This window comes from Rattus norvegicus, chromosome 4 (genome assembly GCF_036323735.1).
Source record: "Rattus norvegicus strain BN/NHsdMcwi chromosome 4, GRCr8, whole genome shotgun sequence".
Taxonomy (NCBI): domain Eukaryota; kingdom Metazoa; phylum Chordata; class Mammalia; order Rodentia; family Muridae; genus Rattus; species Rattus norvegicus.
Genome location: NC_086022.1, coordinates 89,594,446 through 89,616,101, shown reverse-complemented (window position 1 = coordinate 89,616,101; position 21,656 = coordinate 89,594,446). Strand labels below are relative to the sequence as shown.

The following is a 21,656-nucleotide window of genomic DNA, read 5'->3' as shown; positions in this document are numbered from 1 at the left end:
GGGTAGCAATGGGTGGAGTTGGCTGTAGTGTGTGGAATTGATGGCAGAAGACTAGACTCCCTGCCTAGAAATATGGAGGTGAGGGGACTCAGTGAGCATGGATTGGATATTGTCATGAGTCTGGGCTTTGTACATGAAGAGGGAGCAGCAAAAAAAAAAGGGGGGGGGGAAGGATACATGGATACATGGGTGTAAAGCCAGTTGTGGGCTGCTGGTTATAATTTTTTTAGTGACCCTAGAAGTCCCTAACATGATTATAGGAATTTTTGTTGAATAAAACAAATAATAATTTGATGATTCATGAAGAAAGCTAATGCCTTTCATTCCTCTTTTTAAAAAGCAATTACTTAAGCTTATCTTATGTTTGAAATACTAAATTTGCTGGGTTAAGAGAAAGAACCAGGGATCCAAGATAGGAAAGGAATAACTTTAAGCAGTAAACAAAATGGAAACTTTTAAAAACAATACATTAGAAATGATTACATCAGGGGTTCTTTTACTACTAAGAAAGAACAAATGCATGTTCCTCAGACATATACAGAAAAGAAATGGGTTGAGAACAACTGCTAAGTGTTCCAAATATTTTATTGTGTGTGAGTGTCTGTGGGGGGGGGTTGATTACTTTAGTCTTCTCCATCCTAGTCAGAACAAACAGAAAATCTGAAAGACTGTTTTCAATAAAGTCGGTTTTATCCTGCTGTGAAACAAATGTTTCTATTCTTGCTATATTGGAAATCAGCAGTCGTACCTCTGCCACACATGGTCATAATTGTTGGGGTTATAAATGGTGATGCTTGAGAGAGTTAAATTCCTTATGAGCATATGGGAGAGAAAAAATTTTCAGTTGATGACCTTTGTTTCCAAGTTGGTGATGTGGCCAGACCTAAGGGCAGTTTTAATACCTATGGTATTTGAGGCCCTCATACTCTGTGTCAAAGATAATACATAAAGTAAGTTTTTATTATTCTCTTCTATTGACCATTGGACACAGAGGCTTTACCAGACTTCCACCTTTAGTCAACAGACCTTTTGCTAATAAATACTTTCTATATCCTTTCCTCTGGAGAAACAACAGATGATGATGTGACCCTCACAATGGACTATAGTGCAGAGAGGAGGCACTCTCACAGTTGCTGTCTCTCAACCTGTGTACCCTGTAGCAACATTGAACAATGCTTGGAAGTAAGATATCTGAGGAGAAAAAGCATAAAACAGTGCTATCCCAAGAAAACCAATTTACAAACTCCAAAAGAATTTGTCTTCTCTTCCTTCCTTAAGACCCACTTCCTGACTACAGTGGAAATATTTCACTGTTCACCTTGGTTTACTTAATGTGATGATTAGTTTTGTGTCAACTTAGCAAAAGCTGTAGTCATCTGACAGGAAGAAATCACATTGAGAAAATTCTTCTGTAAGATTGGGTTGTAGGTAAGCCTGTAGGGCATTTTCTTAGATTAGTGACTGATGGGAGAAGAACCAGTTGATTGTGGGTAGAGACACCCTTGCAGGCAGAGCAAGTTACAGAGAGCAAGCCAGTAAGCATCACCCTCCCATCCTCTGCATCAGCTCCTGCCTCCAGGTACTCGTTACATTTGATTTCTTATTATGAGTTCTCTCTCTCTCTCTCTCTCTCTCTCTCTCTCTCTCTCCCTTCCTTCCTTCCTTTCTTAGTTTCTTTCTTTAACTTTTAACTCTTTATTGATTCTTTGTGAATTTCATACCATGCAACACGATTACACTCATCTCCTCACCCTTCTCTTCACATCTGCCCTCCACCCCTGCAACCTTCCCCTAAAAAGAAAAAATAAAATAAAATCTCATCGTAAAAGTACACCATGTCACAATGTGTCACACAGTATACCCTTTTCTACATGCATATTTACTTGCAAAATGTTCATTGCAATGAGTCATTGCTTTGGTTCTAGGTCTCTGTCTTCTACACTATCAATAATGGATCCTCATAGAGACTTTCCTTCTGATATGCTGTTTTTGTACTGTGTCATGGAGATCTTACAGGTTTGGATATGCAGGACTGGTCCCCTCATATTCTCCCACAATTCATGGATGGTGTAGATGTTGGGTTGTGCCGATTCAAAGCCCTGGATCTAGTTTCTAGTGGAGCTATGTTAGTCAGCCAGCCAGATCTCCTGCACCCACACCAGAGCCAGCTCTGCAGCACTGTCCTAGCTAGATCACCCAATGCTGGAGCCTACAAAGGACAGGGCCAGCTCTTCCACTCACATGACCCCAGGGATAGCTCTCCTGCCTGTCCCAAGAGGCACAGAGTGAGGGAAAAGAGGGCATAATTCTCTCATCCATACCACCTCATAGCAGAGAAATGATGGAGCCAGCTCTCCTGTGTTTATGACCTAGGTCCAGCTCACCTGAGCTCTTGCCACTATTGTGTTAGCCATTAGCCAGAGCTCTACTGTGTAACCCAGGCATGGTGTAGTACCCACTCTTGTGATTGTTGCAGCTGGTGAGGTATAGTGCCAGATCTGCACAGTCCTTGGACATCAGAGTTCCAGAAAGCAGCATGGTCATCTGTGAATATCTTATGCCAGTCTATGACACACAGCAGGTAGCCTATTCTGACTTCTTTCAGTGATGAACAGAAATATAGAAGTCAAATAAACCCTTTCCTCCCTAAGTGATTTTGGTTATGGTTTTTCACCACAGCAATAATAACCCTGAGATCATTGTATTTTCCTGAATCACAGTATTAATACTTGTTTCACTAATTTTTTCCACCATTCTGTTGGCAACTTTGCTTAGTTATAGTAGCCAGAACTGCTGAACATTGTCAGTGAAGCTAACTTAAACAGATAGACAGTCAGTCAGACAGACAGACAGACAGACAGACAGACAGACAGACAGACAGAAATCTTTTATTCCCTACCTTTCTGGGGTGCATATGCTTCCAACAGGTATCAGATTATACACTGGTGCACAGTTGATGAACTGAAAGAGCATGTCCCTGCCCTCAGCAGGCTTATGCTTTGTAGAGGAAAATAGACAAAATCACCAAATACATAAATAACTGTCATGGCCATAAGACCATGTCTTGGTGGTTGTTGGCTGCCAGGACCATTATCACCAAATTATGTGCATTAATTATCCAAATTTAATAATGAAGAAATATGCATATGCAAGTGAAGTAATATATACTATTGGATTTAGTAAGAAAGAAGTGCTATGATTTGACCATAGACTGTAGAAGAATTGGTGGCTAAATTTTTGGTTCTGAGCTGGAATTAGAAAACACTGCAAAGTTATATCAGGTGCTGACTTAGATGATACAGAGGAGAAACAGTGTTTCAATGTAGCATGTTCAATGTACTAAGCCATACACACACACAAATATCATGCTTATCATGATATTTCTTGCCATATGAACAGTTTCTTTCTTGTGGTTCCTGGAAGAAGCCCTAATTTAAATAGAAATCAAGACACATTAAGCACATTAAGCACACTGAACACTGACTGACTGAGGGTATCTACATCCTAGAGTTAATTAATAAAAAGACATGTACAAGTGGTGGTGACACATGCCTTTAATGTTAGCACTCGGAGGTAGAGGCAAGCAGATGTTCATGAGTTTGAAGCCATCATGGTCTGCAGAGCTAGTTTGAGGACAACCAAGACTAAATGTGTGGGAGTACACACACACACACACACACACACACACACACACACACACACACACACACTGTCTTGATAAAAAACAAAAGATGACAGATGATAGATAGATAGATAGATAGATAGATAGATAGGTAGATAGACAGATAGATGATAAATGAATAAGAAGCTTCTGTTAGGTTTATTTAGTGTAGCCCTAGGTAAAAGAATAGATAGTTGGGGCTCCTCAGTAACTATAACACTTAAATATTGTAGGAAACAGTCCAGAGGCAAGTGAGGACAGGTAAAACACTTGGTTTAATAGTGTTTACCGGCACAATGCAATGCACAGTGCCCACTACATAGGTGACCTTCAACGCATGTGAGGTGTATAAACTGAGAAGTGAACATGAAGATTTAAATTGTTTTTAATATTATAAGAAAAGGAAATGGGAGTAGCCCACAAAATTTATTTTAAAGTGTAGCTATAATAACTATGTGACCTAGCCATTACTTAGGTATCAAATAACATCTTTTCTAGAAGGCCTTTTCAGCAGAATCCTCACCAAATACAGAATTCTTCATCCTTCTTATAAAAGGACCTATTTCCATTAGCTTATATTTTCCTTAAATAATTTGCTTATTAAGTATGATATGTATATAACATTCTATCTCCTTATCTCATAAAGTAATTTTTAGGAGGTGTACTCACTTTCTTTCCTGTTTATTATCCCCTGAAGCATTTCCTATCTGCAAAAATAAAAAAAAATTTTAGCTATCTGGTATGTCTTGGATGGAGCTGAGCACACTTTTGCACATGTGTTGAATTAACTCTTTTGGTATTTCCAGTCAGTTGAAGGACACAACTGTACACTCTTACTACATCCTATTGCCTAACTTAGCAAGTACTTTAACTTCTTGTTGAATGTTCAGGAAGTTTTTGTTTGTGTTGAATGGAAGCCAAGTCTGATGAGATTTCTGGCACACAGGAAGTTGTTTACAGTTTCTCTTTCTCATTGGTACTATTGTGTAAAGGAACCTGCCTGGGGAGGTCCTTTACACCACAGTTGTGTATTCAGTGGCACACTGCTCAGCTGACCCATTTACCACTCAAATACTTAGGTAAGTTGTGCAAGCTTGAAATGTTTTCAGTGTGGGGCCATGTAGGATAGATACCCTGCTGTATTATTTGCTTTAACATCACAAACAGGAAAATTCCCTTAAACACACAAATATGAAATATGAGCTAAATTTCTCAGATCACATGTATTAGTTGTATATGTTAAGGATATGCAGTATGTTGTTTCCATACAGGTATGTCACATACACTGATCAGATCTATCCATCTCTTCCCCAACCTCTCATTCCTCATTCCTAAATTCCTTATAATCTTAAGTAATCACTATCTCCTTTCAAATTCACAGTCTTTTTGAGGATCTAAATGTGAGAAGGAACACATAGTACTTGTCTTTCTGCATCTGACTGCTTTGTTTAGCACAATATCCTCTACCCACATCTATTCACTGCTAGTGACAGGGTTTCATTTTGAAGATAACCATTTGTGTGTGTGTGTGTGTGTGTGTGTGTGTGTGTGTGTGTGTGTGTGTGTGTGTGTTTCTTGGAGGCCAGAGGGCAGCCTCAGCTCTCATCTTTAGGTATTCTGTCCACCTCCTTTTAAAACAGGGTCTCTTTTGGCCTGAATCTCACGATAGGTTAGCCTAGAAGTTCTATGAATGACCTTCCACCGTCTCTATCTGCTAGGCACTGAGATTACAGTGTGGGCCACTATACCTAGCTTCCTTTTTTCTATTAATTTAATTATTTATTCACTTTACATTCCAATCACAGCTCCTCCCCATGTGGGTCCTGTTTCCCTTACTGAACTGCCTTCTCTGCCTCAGTGGAGAGGATGTACCTAATCCTACAGTGACTTGATGTGCCATGACTATCTTCTATGGAAAGTTCTTGGATTGAACTCAGGTCCTTATGCTTCTGAAGCAAGCACTTTACCAAGTAAGCTATTTCCCCAGCTCATATATCACACTTTCTTCTATCAGTTAGTAAGAACCTAAACTGGGGTTGTAGATTTCAGGGGTGTCCAACCTTTTGAGACTGTCCAAAAATGTGTAGGGCCACATCTGTAACTATTCTGAGATACCTAAGAACCATGAGCCACACCTTGGAATCAACTGGTTACCCACTGTGAATAGTGCCATAGTCTGTCACCATTTCTCCTCTATTCACAGACCCTATTTCCTCTGGATAGATACACAAATATGAGCATAGTGAGCCTCTCTTCATGTTTGTTTGAGATAATTCCAAGTTTTCTCCACATTCCATATGCTCATCCACAACATAGAAGAGATTTAGGGGCGGGTGATGTAGCTTAGTGGTAGAGTACTGTTCTACTATAGACAAGGTCATGGGTTCAGTTCCCAGCACTGAACAAAACAAACCAGATAAACAAAAGGAATACTGTTTTCCTCACATCCTTGCCAGCACATTTTTTCTAATAACCATTTTTCTAGTAATTACATGTTTTTCTAATAGCTATTCTAATTGGAGGAAGATAGCATTCATTGTCATTTTGATTCACATTTTTTCATGTATATGTTAACTATCTGTATTTGTGTCTCTATTACGATCATATGCTTGGGTTTTTAAATTTTTATTGTTTAGCACATTTGTTTAGTCATATAATGATTCTTCATTGTTTCCCCTCCTCCTTCCCCTTTCCTATATGCTCCGCTCCCCCATTGGACACTTTCCTCTCAGCATATTCTCAGACATTTATATCTTTTTTTTCCTGCATGTGACCCACTGAGTTTAATTAGACTTTCTTGCTCAGATGTGAATGGGGAGTTACTCAGTGAGCAAGGACTACTTATCTGTGCTAACCAACTAAAGAAAATGACACTGCCTGTCTCAACTACCTTTAACTGTGAGTCTTTCAGGAAGAGGTGGAGTCTGGTGTCACCTCCTTCATCCATAATTAAATGTTGATGAACCCAGTCATGTGTAGATCTTATATAGATAAGCAGAGCTGCAGTCGGTCCAAGAGTGCCAAGGCTATATACTGTAAAGAAGTCATCCTTTTGTTGCTTATCCTTTGCCTTCTACATTCTTTCTACTCCCTCTTCACTGATCCCTGGAGGAAGTGGTATGGCTGCTCCACTTAGGACTGAGAATTCATTCCACCATTACTTAACCTCATCACTTTGGCCAGTTGTAGATTTCTGCATTAACTGCCACCTATGGCAATAAGAAGCTTTTCTATTAGAGGTTGATTGCTTCATTAATTTATGACATAAACATGAGTACAAAGAAAGAACTTTGATATTATAGACACTTAGCAAAACAATAATGTCCCTACCCCACACACACACAAAAGCATATGATAATATGGTAGGCTTGTGCCTAAGATTAAAGAATGAAGTGTGAGTTCTCTCTGTAGAGTGGGGCTCAAAGCAAATTGGAAAATAAATAGCTAAGTCTGTAAATGTTGTGCCACTATTATCTCTTACCTGGAAAGTCATTGTTTTAGCTAACGATATTTATAGCTCAGTAAGAAGACTTTTCTTCCTGAGAGACATTTATAGCACCTTCTGACACTATGAAGGCTAGCAAATAGGAGGAGAGCTCCCAACTCATCTCCAATTTGATTTCTTTATGTTCTGAAATGTGTGGTGTCTTAAGAGTAAAGTCATATCATAGCAAGAGCAGTGGCAATCACTTCTGTCATTAAATTATTTTTTGATAATTTCATAATGAATAGTATATTTACAATACTTTCAACCCACAATTCATCCTGCGTTCCCCCACTCCTTTTCATATTTATGTCTTCTTTATTGTGTATGCATGTAATGTGTATAACAATATGAATAAAGGGATGTATATATGTATTTATAAAACATATATATGTTATATATAACCACTGAGTCCATTTTGTGTTGCTTTCACGTACGAATGTTTAAGATTGACTATTTCAAATTTAATAACTTATCAGGGGTATCTTCTCCAGATAAAACAGATCCTCCCTTGCTCAGTATCCATTAGTTATCTGTAGCTCTTTTTCTAGAGGTGGGGCCTTGTGAAAGTTCCCCTGTCCACATTGGGACTCCCAATGGTATTGTCATGCTTTAGGCAACCTTGTTGTTAAGATATCATAAGCTTCCCTGTCATGTCTAGAAGACTCTATCTCTCACCAGGTAGCATTCTGCCCATTTTTCTTCAATAAGCCTTGGGTGTGCAGGTTGTACTGTAAAGGTACCAACTAGTTCTGGGTACCCCAATGGTCACTTGCTCTCAGTGGTTTGACCAGTTGTGGATTTCTGTAATTGTCTCAATTTTCTGCAAAACAAAGATACTTTGATGATGCATGAAAAATACACTTATTATAAGGTCAAGTATGTAGAATTCATGTAGGAATTAAACCAGCCATGGGTAGTTGTTTACTTTGTTGATAGTACCAGACATGGACTTCCTCCTGTTCATCGGGCCTTAAGTCCAATTAAGAAGATGTTAGTTTATATTCAATAGTCAGAAATAGCACAAAGAAATTACTTAATGTTGCAACTCAAGAGTTTGGAAAAATTGAAAACAAAGAAATAACAAAATTTAGAGCAGAAATGAACTTAATAGGAATAAAGAAATACAAAGAATTGGTGAATTCAAGATCTGGTTCTTTGAAAAGCCCTTATACCAATTAACCAAAAGAAAGAGGAGACATAAGTTAATAAAATCAGAGATGAACATAAAAACATTACACAAGACACAAAAGAAATTATAAAAAGAAACTTGAAAACCCTAAACATATTTTCTAGATTCATCCAATCTCTTAGTTTACACCAAGGAGATCAACAATCTAAACAGTCACATAACCAAAAAGGTGACTGAAACAGTAATAAAAGTCTTCTACTCCCTACCCCTCCCCCCAAAAAGCCTAGATTTTTAAATAACTAAGCCAATACTTCTAGACAATTTTTAAAAAAGAAACAAAGGAAGGAAGGAAGGAAGGAAGGAAGGAAGGAAGCAAGGAAGGAGAGAAGGAAGGAGAGAAGGAAGGAAGGAAATCACTTCCAAACTCCCTCTGTGAAGCCAGTGTCAGTCTAATGCCCATACCGGGTTAAGACTTAAGAACAACAATACAAACGAAGACTAGATGCCCATTTTTTAAAGTATGTTTCCTACTTTATTCTCTAGTAGCTTCACACATGACATGGAGGTACTTGATAAATTCTGGAATTGATTTTTATTTAGGATTACAAATATGTATCAAATTTTAATCCTCTGTGTTTAGATATCCAGTTTCTCTGAAACCATTTGATAAAGAGGCTATCTTTTCTCCAGTGTGTTTTTTTGCCTTCTTTGTTAAAATATCAATTAGCTATAATTGAGAGGAATTGTATTTGAGTCCCTGTTCTATTGTATTGGTCTGTGTATCTGCTTTTGTGGCAGTACCATGCCATTTCTATTACTATCGCAAAATAATACCTTTAGCAATGTTCTTATTGTTCAACGTTGTTTAGGCTGTCTTCTGTCTTTTGTTCTTCCATATTAATAATTTTGCTATTATTAAATATTTCTGTGAATAACTGAATTATCATTTTCACTGGCATTGTATTGAATGTATAAATTTCTGTTAGTAGAATAGCCATTTTTATATTATTAATCCTAGCAGTCCATGATCACACTAGGTCATTCCATCTTCTAGTGTGTTCTTAAATTTCTTCCTTCATTGTTTTAGACTTTTGTTCGTAGTGGTATTTTGTCTCTTTGATTTGGTTTATTCTAAGATATTTTTCTCTCCAGACTATTGTGAATGGGCTTGTATTCCTAATTTCTTCATCATACTTACTGTCATTGGTACATAGAAAGTATACTGAGTTTATGTGTTATTTCTATATCCTACCACTTTGTCAAAAGTATTTATAACTTCTAGAAGCCATTTGACCATTTTTTAATTTGATAACTTGGCTTTTTTAGCTCTCCTTTTTACTTGCATGTATAATGTAGGCATTAACCCTCTATCAAATCCCGACACATTCTCTCACTCTGTGAGGTGTATCTTTACTCTGTTTACTCTTCCACTATTGTACAGGAGCCTTTACCTTTACACTGGCTTTTCTTTGCTGTACTTTGGGATTCCATCGAGGAAATGATGACCTTGAAATCTTTTCCATGTGATTTAGAAGTTCAGTTCCTTTCACACATTTTGATTAGATTTCATAAAGGATGAAGATTGGGGTTTAAGTTATTTTCTTATTTTGAAATAGATCTCACTATTCGATACTTGAAATATGTCACTTCCTATACCATGAGGCATGCAGTTTATTTTGTTACTATTCCAGTCTGAGCTTTGGTCTTTCTTTCCCAAACTGCCACTGACAGTGTCTCCTTACCCATTTGAATAATTCTAGTTATATTATTTCAAGGGTTGTTTATATCAAAGATAACTGATTTTTACCTATAACTCATTGATTTGGCAGTATTTCCACTAGAGATGAACCATAATATACACAATGTTTTATATAAATAATAAAGGCATCAAATATACATTTTATTTAATTTTGATCATGGTCTTTCCCCTCTCTGAATTTCTCCTAGTTCCTCTTCTACCCAACATTATCCTCTCAATTTCATGTTCTCTCTCTCTTTCTCAAAACAAAAGCAAAACAAGAAATAAAAAAACAATAAAACAAATATTAAAATGAAAACAAAAATCACACACAGAGAGAGAGAGAGAGAGAGAGAGAGAGAGAGAGAGAGAGAGAGAGAACAAACAACAACAACAAACCTGATGGAGTCTGTTTCTGTTTTGCATTGGCCAACTGTCTCTGGGCATAGGGCCTTCTCCTAGAGTGTGATTGATAACACCCAGTGGCATTCCACCAGAAAGAACTGGTTTTTCATTTCCTAGCAAGGATCACTAAGACCTGAATGGAATGTCTTATCAAACCATTTGACAGGAAGACAGAAAGATTATAAATGCCAGAGGTGGTGAATGATGTCAGCACAATAACGTCTTCCCAATATAGTAGGACTGATGCACATAAGAACTCACAGAAGCTATATTTTACAAGTATATAGTTCATATATTTACAAAAAGGAAAATAACTTATGAATTAATTTGCAAGAAGTGCAGAGATTAAAGGTTTTAAGTTCCCATAAAGTCATGCATGATACTGAGCTCTATTTGTTAATATCTGGTGAACTGGACACCTTGTCCTTAAGATGTTCCCTAATGAAAACACTTTCACCACAAATTTCAATGCAATAGAACCTGCAATTAATGATATAATTGAGGATGAACCTAATTTTCTCAGAATAACAGTGCCACAATTTATTCTCATGTAATAGAGGAAAGTAACACAGTAGGACTTTGGAAGATAAATAAGAATTTGTAAGTGAATTAGAGAGAAAACACCGTACAATAAAAAGATTATGGGGGAAACTCTGAAATTTGAAGTATATCTTAGAGCATAAGGAGCCAAGAATGAAATTTTAAAATGCAATTTTAGGAGTAATTCAATCATATTCCCTTTGGGTAGATATAAAGCTTAATAATTATGCTGAAAATTGTCTTAATTTTTATTTTAGAAATCAATTTTAATGCTTTTTCTGGATAAGAACCTAAAATTAATCCTTTAAATGTACAGTGAGTTTTCCTATTCTTGCATTATAAAATGACAGTGTTTCTAATCTACAGTTGAGTTTCTACCCAACCCTTCCAACTTGTTGAAGAGGGTAGTACTCATACATGCCCCTGATCTTTGACACAATAATTGGTTTTCAAGGATTATCAATAATATATCAATTTACTGAGACATCTGAACTAGAGTTACAAATGATTGTGAACCACCATGTGAGGACTGGGACTTGAACCTAGGTCCTCTGGACAAGCAGCCAGCTCTGTTAATAACTGATCCATCTTGCTAGCACTTGACTCAGGCTTTCAGGTAGAACAATCTTCTTTACCTTTTTGTTAGCTCTTGCTCAATAATGACCCTTACCTAAGCTTGAGGGCAGACACTATCCATCTTACCTCCAAAAAGGTTTTATATGAGGCATACACCAAGATTTTTCATCTCACTGAAAGATGCTATGACAGAAGTCATGAAATAAAAGTATTGAAAATGATGATGCTCGACAATATACTTGTGTATATCATTATTTCTGTTTTAATTATTGCAGATTTAATGATGATTTTTAATTACAGTCAACTGCCACTGTTTTTTAATTTCCTACACAGATAATTGATACAATGAAATCAAATACTTAGAGATTTGAAAATATCTGAAGTCAATATACTATAATTCAAACACAGTTGGCATAATCATTTAGAGCTTTCATATACAAATATGTAGTTTTATTGGCATTTTTAGAAGCAAATATTTAATTTGTCAGTAGCAGTGTTTGTTGTGAAAAATCTGTAAAATAAAGAGAAACTAAATTTAAGACAATATTTGCAAGGAATGTATTGCACAAGACTGGGCAATTTAATGAGATGATCATACAGGCAGAATCAGGTCCATGAACATCCTTATTCTAAAGCTGAAGCAAATGATGAGAAGGCACAATTAAAATATCCCATAGTTTTTACCAATGAACCCTTTTTAATTAATGGCTTAAAGCGGAGAGCACTTTATATGTTTCTCCTGAACCCAAGGTCTCCATTCCTATAATGTCAGCATCTTATGATCAGCCACAGTCTGAAAATACTAAATAGAAAGTTCTCCCAAAGAAAGAAGAACACTCCTCCATTGTAGGTGGGATTGCAGACTGGTACAACCATTCTGGAAATCAGTCTGGAGGTTCCTCAGAAAATTGGACATTGAATTACCTGAGGACCCAAGCATATACCCAAAAGATGCCCCAACATATAACAAAGACACATGCTCCACTATGTTCATAGCAGCCTTATTTATCATAGCCAGAAGCTGGAAAGAACCCAGATGCCCTTCAACAGAGGAATGGATACAGGAAATGTGGTACAACTACACAATGGAATAATACTCAGCTATCAAAAACAACGAGTTTATGAAATTCGTAGGCAGATGGTTGGAACTGGAAAATATCATCCTGAGTGAGGTAACCCAAATCACAGAAAAACATACATGGTATGCACTCATTGATAAGTGGCTATTAGCCCAAATGCTTAAATTACCCAAGATGCACAGAACACATGAAATTCAAGAAGGATGACCAAAATGCGGATGCTTCACTCCTTTAAAAGGGGAACAAGAATACCCTTAGGAGGGGATAGGGAGGCAAAGTTTAGAACAGAGACTGAATGAACGCCCATTCAGAGCCTGTCCCACATGTGGCCCATACATACACAGCCACCAAACTAGGTAAGATGGATGAAACAAAGAAGTGCAGGCTGACAGGAACCGGATGTAGATCTCTCCTGAGAGACACAGCAAGAATACAGCAAATACATAGGCGAATGACAGCAGCAAACCACTGAACTGAGAACGGGACCCCCGTTGAAGGAATCAGAGTAAGGACTGAAAGAGCTTGAAGGGGCTTGAGACTCCATAGGAACAACAATGCCAACCAACCAGATCTTCCAGGGACTAAGCCACTACCCAAAGAATATACATGGACTGACCCTGGGCTCCAACTGCATAGGTAGCAATGAATAGCCTAGTAAGAGCACTAGTGGAAGGGGAAGCCTTTGGTCCTGCCAAGGCTGGACCACCAATGAACGGGATTCTTGGGGGGAGGGCGGTAATCGGGGATGGATAGGGAGGGGAACACCCGTATAGAAGGGGAGGGGGAGGGGTTAGGGGTATGTTGGCCTGTAAACCGGGAAAGGGAATAACATTTGAAACGTAAATAAGAAATACCCAATTTAATAAAGATTGGGGGAAATAAGAAAAAACAAGAAAGTTCTCCCAAATAAAGGCTTTTAAATTTATAACGTCATAGTTCTTCGCACAGCATAAAATTTCATGCTGTTCTTTATGAGCCTACTACATCCTGCTCAAGACACGAATCATTCCTTTATACAGTCTTTAAGCACTAGATAAGCTAACAGCTTGTTAGTCATTTAGTAGTTGTTTGGTAATTAGGTCAGCTGTTTGTTAACATAACACTGATGTGATCACAGTCTACATTTTAATAATATACCTATAGTTCAATAACATGATGCCGGCATGTAGGTAGGTTAAGAAGAAGGTATGGAGTTGAAAAAATGACTTGGTCACTAAAGTACTTGCATGTGTCCATGTCCATGTGGGAGCCATGTGTGATGTTGCATATCTGTAATTCCAGCACTAGGAGGAGGTGTAAGCAAAGACAGGAGTGTCCCTGGGCCTGGCTGGATTGCCAATATAGCCAAATCTATGAGCTTCAGAGCTAATGAGAAATTCTGTATCAAAACCTATAGTGGGGAACAACTAAGAAGAAAGGAAAAGGAAGTCTTGATAGATTTGTTACTATACATACATACATACATACATACATACATACATACATACATACATACATACACATACATACATATTTACTATACTGTAACAACGTGTAAACATTACAAATGTTTAAACTATCAAATATAGTAAAGAGTTTGTTATAATAAAAGACATACTAAATTGATTGTTGAAAACATGAATAGGAAAAATGTTTCAATTGATAGCAAACTTAACATTTATGAATATATAAGCAAGGGGTCCCCTTAAAGTAATGGTCCAATTGTGGCCTTGAGTAATCATAAAGCTACTTATTACAAGCAAAAACTACTTACATAATTTCAAGAATAACTTTGGGCTGTAAGTTTTAAAATATACTTTAGAGGCCATGCTTGGCAATGACTAAAACTTACTGTCACATTTCAGGTAGAGTTGAAGAAGTTGGTCAAGAGAAAGGAAAACATCTAAAGTTTGTATGCAGTTTTGATGAAGCTGGGCTCTTCTGGAATCAGATGGTCAATACAATCTATTCTAATGGGACAAAGGAGGTACCAGGCCAAAAAAAATATGAGAGATGGAATAACCCTGCCACTGTGTGGCAGAGCTGCAAGACACATGTTAAAGCCAGGTATTGAGTGCAGTAAGAATAATCTATATTCTCACAAAACCAAGAACGAAGTATCTACCCAGTTTTGGCAATATGAGCTAACAATAAGGCTGACAAGTGTCTTGCTTGCCAAGTTATTTTACCACTGCTTTATCCTTGAGGTAAAACCAATTCTGAAGATGAAGAGTTAGCATTGTATGTTCTGTTTGACATAGAACACATCTGGCAACTCACAGTTTGTCAGGTATGAAAACGTCAATAGTCATGTTTTACTTTATCTCTACATTCAATCTCATATATTTAACTCTTTCAGGGCAAGTATTCAGATTGTCAAGACCAAATAAATCTTCCTGCTATTTGATCCCATTTACTCAGCCATTGGTATACACATTAATCTGGACATAATGGGGAGAAGGTAGCGCTTGGAGTCATTCACCATCATGATCCATCATGAGGGACTGGCAGTGTCCCTCAGCAGTTCTTACTGCTTGAATAAGTTTGGGAAAAAAGAGATCTAATAAATTCAGTCAGTTATAAGTTTTTCTTTTACTCATGTTGATATATTTTAGCCCCCTTTAGAACAGTGGTTCTCAACCAGTGCGTTTTGACCTGATCCTTTCACAGGGGTCACATTTCAGATATTCTATATATCAGATATGCAGGGTATCTGATATTTACATTACAGTTCACAACAGTAGAAAAATTACAGTTATGAAGTAGCAAATAATATAATTTTAGGGTTGGGGTCACCATAACATGAGGAACTATATTAAAGGGTCACCACATTAGAAAAGTTGAGAACCTGCTTGAGAACATCCTGTATCTTAGTAAGCTTTCCCCAAAAGTGGAATGTTTTATCTCAGAGGAAATTGCTAGATGGCACTTGGCCATGCATTTTTAACAGGTCAATTAAAGAGTAAGAATGAGAGGCACTGCAGTCTTCCACTAGCAGCCTTCAGATGAAACTCTCAGCTCCGCCTGCACCATGCCTGGCTGGATGCTGCCATGTTCCTGTCTTGTTGATAATGGACTAAACCTCTGAATCTATCTTGGTAATGTTCTGACCTCTTCAAAGCCAGAGCTGTTAATGATACAGCAGAGAGCAGTGATATTGGGGCTAAGTCTGAGGAAGAAGAGATCCAAGAAGAGTTAAAATGAGAAGAAGTGGCAGTGATGATGAGAAAATAAGAAATTGATGAAGAAATAAACAGATAAGAATTTTAAAGTCTTGTGGGTATATGCCCAAGAGAGGTATAGCTGGATCCTCAGGCAGTTCAATGTCCAATTTTCTGAGGAACCTCCAGACTGATTTCCAGAATGGTTGTACCAGTCTGCAATCCCACCAACAATGGAGGAGTGTTCCTCTTTCTCCACATCCTTGCCAGCATTTGCTGTCACCTGAGTTTTTGATCTTAGCCATTCTCACTAGTGTGAGGTGAAATCTCAGGGTTGTTTTGATTTGCATTTCCCTTATGACTAAAGATGTTGAACATTTCTTTAGGTGTTTCTCAGCCATTTGGCATTCCTCAGCTGTGAATTCTTTGTTTAGCTCTGAACCCCATATTTTAATAGGGTTATTTGTCTCCCTGCGGTCCAACTTCTTGAGTTCTTTGTATATTTTGGATATAAGGCCTCTATCTGTTGTAGGATTGGTAAAGATCTTTTCCCAATCTGTTGGTTGCCGTTTTGTCCTAACCACAGTGTCCTTTGCCTTACAGAAGCTTTGTAATTTTATGAGATTCCATTTGTCGATTCTTGATCTTAGAGCATAAGCCATTGGTGTTTTGTTCAGGAAATTTTTTCCAGTGCCCATGTGTTCCAGATGCTTCCCTAGTTTTTCTTCTATTAGTTTGAGTGTATCTGGTTTGATGTGGAGGTCCTTGATCCACTTAGACTTAAGCTTTGTAAAAAGATGCCCCAACATATAAAAAAAGACACGTGCTCCACTATGTTCATCGCAGCCTTATTTATAATAGCCAGAAACTGGAAAGAACCCAGATGCTCTTCAACAGAGGAATGGATACAGAAAATGTGGTACATCTACACAATGGAGTATTACTCAGCTATCAAAAACAATGACTTTATGAAATTTGTAGGCAGATGGTTGGAACTGGAAAATATCATCCTGAGTGAGGTAACACAATCACAGAAAAACACATATGGCATACACTCATTGATAAGTGGCTATTAGCCCAAATGCTTGAATTACCCTAGATGCATAGAACAAATGAAACTCAAGACGGATGATCAAAATGTGCTTCACTCCTTCTTTAAAAGGGGAACAAGAATACCCTTGGCAGGGAATAGAGAGGCAAAGATTAAAACAGACACAGAAGGAACACCCATTCAGAGCCTGCCCCACATGTGGCCCATACATATACAGCCATCCAATTAGACAAGATGGATGAAGCAAAGAAGTGCAGGTCGACAGGAGCCGGATGTAGATCGCTCCTGAGAGACACAGCCAGAATTCAGCAAATACAGAGGCGAATGCCAGCAGCAAACCACTGAACTGAGAATAGGATCCCCGTTGAAGGAATCAGAGAAAGAACTGGAAGAGCTTGAAGGGGCTCGAGACCCCATATGTACAACAATGCCAAGCAACCAGAGCTTCCAGGGGACTAAGCCACTACCTAAAGACTATACATGGACTGACCCTGGACTCTGACCTCATAGATAGCAATTAATATCCTAGTAAGAGCACCAGTGGAAGGGGAAGCCCTGGGTCCTGCTAAGACTGAACCCCCAGTGAACTAGATTGTTGGGGGGAGGGCGGCAATGGGGGGAGGATGGGTGGGGAGCACCCATAAAGAAGGGGAGGAGGAGGGATTAGGGGGATGTTTGCCCGGAAACCGGGAAAGGGAATAACACTCGAAATGTATATAAGAAATTCTCAAGTTAGTAAATAAAAAAAAATGCTAAAGTTAATGAAATGGGAGCTTGCTATTTTGTAGGAAATAAGAACAGTTCATGGCGAAAAAAAATTCACCCATTAATCTCCCTTTCAATAAAGTATATGAGAAAATAAAAAAAAATTAAAAAAAGAATTTTAAAATCATTGTTACCAATGGCTATAAAGATAGCTTTGCCCAGGATACAGTGACATTCCTAATGATTCTTCCTGGAGTGCCAGAAGCAGTGAAGAGGAAAATCCTGGAGATCTGAGCTTGCAAAAGACAGCAAATACTGAGTTCACCAAGCTACAAATGAAGATCCCAGTGAAGATGCTTCAGGAATACATCATCTGACAAATGACTCAGATAGTGAAGTATGCTGTGATTCTGTGGAGCAATTTGGACAAGAAGAGTATTAGGTAGGAGGTGTTCCCACTCAGCACTTAGAAAGTTCTGGTTTTTGTGAAGATGCTCAACTATCTCCTGGAAATGGCACCATTGGAAAAATGCAGATGGTAGCAGTCAAGGGAAAAGGTGAAGGGAAACACAGAGGAGAAGATAGCAGAAATAGCAGTGGAATAGCACACCGTGAGAAAACAGGTGGAGAGAGCAAGGACTTCTCCAGTGTCAGGAGAGGGAGAGTAGGGCATAGAATGCCACGTTTGAGCAAAGGAACCAAGGGTCAGCAAGTAGGAAGTGGGGGTGATGGAGAATGTGGGGGCTGGCTCAGACCGAGAGTCCAGAGGCAGCCTCAACATTCTTTGTGGTCTAATGTAGGTGGAAAAGTGTGTGACAACTCTTCAGACAGTTAATCAGATTTTAATTTAATCACACACAATCCTTTGTAACAGTTTTTCTTTAAGTGAGGATATTTACTGTCTGCTTCATAAGTGGTTTGTAAGAAAATGAAAACTTATTTATACCATTTTTATTAAGGCAGCAAGTGTATCAAAATCCTTTTTTCTGCAAGTTTTAAATGACAGTCTCAATTTTTAACCTCTTAGTGCCTCAGTTTTCCTTTGGGGTATACATCACAAGGTATCAGAAGTACTTTCAGTCTACAGGTCTCTATGACCACATAATTAAGGAATGCCTACCTAATGGAAACTTATGTTCCTTCTAGCCACTAGAACAAAAGGAAGATCGATTTAGATCCTGGAAGACTACATTTGATCTGCTCACTTTCTTTTTTTTTTTTTTTTTTTTCTTTTTTTTTTTTCGGAGCTGGGGACCGAACCCAGGGCCTTGCGCTCGCTAGGCAAGCGCTCTACCGCTGAGCTAAATCCCCAACTCGGAAGACTACATTTGAAAAATAATCATCCTTGTGTACTTTCCCACACCTGTGCTAGGTGATATACTTTATGCTTTGAAGATTTAATTTAAAAAGCTTATGGCAAACCCTTTGCTGCTTTTCCTTTTGAGACTTGGTAGTTCATGCCAGCCTCCAGGTCCCTGTGTAGCTAAAGATGACCTTGAATACCTGATGTTCCTGTCTCTAGGGCCACAGCCATGTACCACCATGGCCAGCTTTGCATAGTAAAACATTTTAATTTGTTCTTGATTTGTATGATGCTGGGAGGCGTTAGAATTATGTACCACATGTTTTCAGTAAGAGGGAAAGAATCAATCTCCATAATAAAGGGTTGTTCTTTGAAAAAAACATAATATGCTTGTCATAGACTTTACAAACACATTTTTTAAAATTGTAACTTCATTTTAAAATTGTGTATCACAACTTGGTTGATCTGCCTAAAACGATATATTAGCTTTTGCTTATGATTAAAAAAAACTCAAATATATTTTCTACTCTTTAGAAGGAAGACAAAAAGCAAATAACTGAATTATTATAGAAAGCTTTAGACCTATGGACATTTTGTTTTAAATTACAAAAGAAGGTGGTACGATAAAGGGATGGCTTTTTATTATGTAAATAAAATGCAAATCAAAGATGTAACCAATTGTGGTGCATTGAGAGTAGTCAAGTGTAACTAACTCCTAAGGGCAACCATTTGTATCTTACATATCAGAATTACTTTACAGTTTGAAAATACTTGGCACACACTTCTTGTATATAAAGGATATAATTACAGGATATGGTGGTAATGCTTTAAAAAATGAACCTCACTTTAAAAATTAACAGCTATGGTATTTTTTCAATAATCAGCTTTTCTGTTTATTGTAGAACTAAGCTAAGAATAAAAAGTTAATGAGGGAAAAAAAGAATGAGAGGCACTACTCACTATACCCACACTGAAGAAAAGAAAGTGGTTCAGTGACTTCCTCAAGACCATATTTCAGGTCCTAGTATGAGATGTTGGTTCATTTGTTTTGTTGCTATTTTATAGGGTTTTTTCTTCTTTTTTATTGGATGTTTTGTTTATCTAATTTCAAATGTTATCTCTCTCCCCAGTTTCTCCTCAGGAAACTCCCAAATCCATCCCTCCACCCACTGGTCCAACCACATCCTCTCACCCGCCTCCCTGCCCTAGCATTCCCCTACAGTGGAGCATCTAGCTTTCACAGGACCAAGATCCTTGCCTTACAAGGCAGTCCTTGGCAACATATGCAGACGGAGCCATGAATCAGTTCATGTGAACTCTTTGGTTTGCAGTTTAATCCCTGGGAGCTCTGGGGTGCCTGCTTAGTTGATGCTGTTGTTCTTCCTATGGGGTTGCAAACCCCCTCAACTGCCTCAGTCCTTTCTCTAACTCCATTTTTCAGTCCAACAATACACTACATGCATCTGCCTCTATATTTGTCAGGCTCTGGTAAAGCCTCTCAGGAAGAGCTATATCAGACTTCTATCAGAATGTACTTCTTGATATCAGTAATAGTATCATGGTTTGGTGACTGGATATGGGATGGAATCCCATATGTGGCAGTCTCTGGACGGCCTTTCTTCAGACTCTACACTTTGTCCACATATTTCCTTCTGTGAGTATTTTGTTCCCCCTTCTAAGAAGGGCTGAAGCATAACCAATTTGGTATTCCTTCTTCTTGAGCTTCATGTGGTCTCTGAATTGTATCTTGGGTATTCCAAGCTTTTGGGCTAATAACCACTTATCAGTGAGTGCATATCATGTGTTCTTTTATGATTGGGTTAACTCACTCAGGATGATATTTTCCAATCCCATTCATTTGCCTAAGAATTTCATGTAGTCATTGTTTTTAATAGCTGAGTAGTACTCCATTGTGTAGGTGTACCACATTTTCTGTATCCATTCCTCTGTTGAAGGGCATCTGGGTTCTTTCCATTCTGTGGCTTTTATAAATAAGGCTGCTATGAACATAGTGGAGCACATCTCCTTGATATGTGTTAGAGCACCTTGTGAGTATATGCCCAGGAGGGATATAGCTGGGTCCTCAGATAGTACTGTGTCCAATTTTCTGAGGAACCTCCAGACTGATTTCCAGAATGGTTGTACCAGTCTGCAATCCCACCAACAATGGAGGAGTGTTCCTTTTTCTCCACATTCAGTATCTGCTGTCATGTGAGTTTTTGATCTTAGTCATTCTGATGAGTGAGAGGTGGAATCTCAGGGTAGGATTGGTAAAAATCTTTTCCCAATCTGTTGATTGTTGTTTTATCCTAATGACAGTGTCCTTTGTCTTACAGAAGCTTTGCAATTTTAAGAGATTTGATTTGTCAATACTAGATCTTAGGGCATATGGTATTGATGTTCTGTTCAGGAAATTGTCCACTGTGTTAAAAAAAACTCTCCCCCACATTCCCTTCTATTAGTTTCAGTGTATCTGGTTTTATTTAGAGGTCCTTGATCCACTTGGACTTGAGCTTTGTACAAGGAGATAAGAATGGATCAATTTGTTCTTGGCTACATGTTGACCTCTAGTTGAACTAGCACCATTTGCTGAAAATGCTGTCTTTTTCCCCCCACTAGATGGCTTTAGCTCCTTTGTCAAAGATCAAGTGACCATAGGTGTGTGGGTTCATTTCTGGGTCCTCAGTTCTAGGTCATTGATCTAACAACATGTTTCTGTACCAATACCATACAGTTTTTATCTCTATTGCTCTGTAATACACCTTATGGATGGAGATGATGATTCCCGCAGAAGTTCTTATATTGTTGGGAATAGTTTTTGATATCCTGGGGTTTTTGTTAT

General features: G+C 38.1%; 1 pseudogene; it reads left to right on the top strand.

The window, feature by feature from the left end:
- Window positions 1–18,311, top strand: part of Acbd5-ps1 (acyl-CoA binding domain containing 5, pseudogene 1) — a 147,209-nt pseudogene extending 128,898 nt beyond the window's left edge.
- Window positions 18,312–21,656: the final 3,345 nt, after the last annotated feature.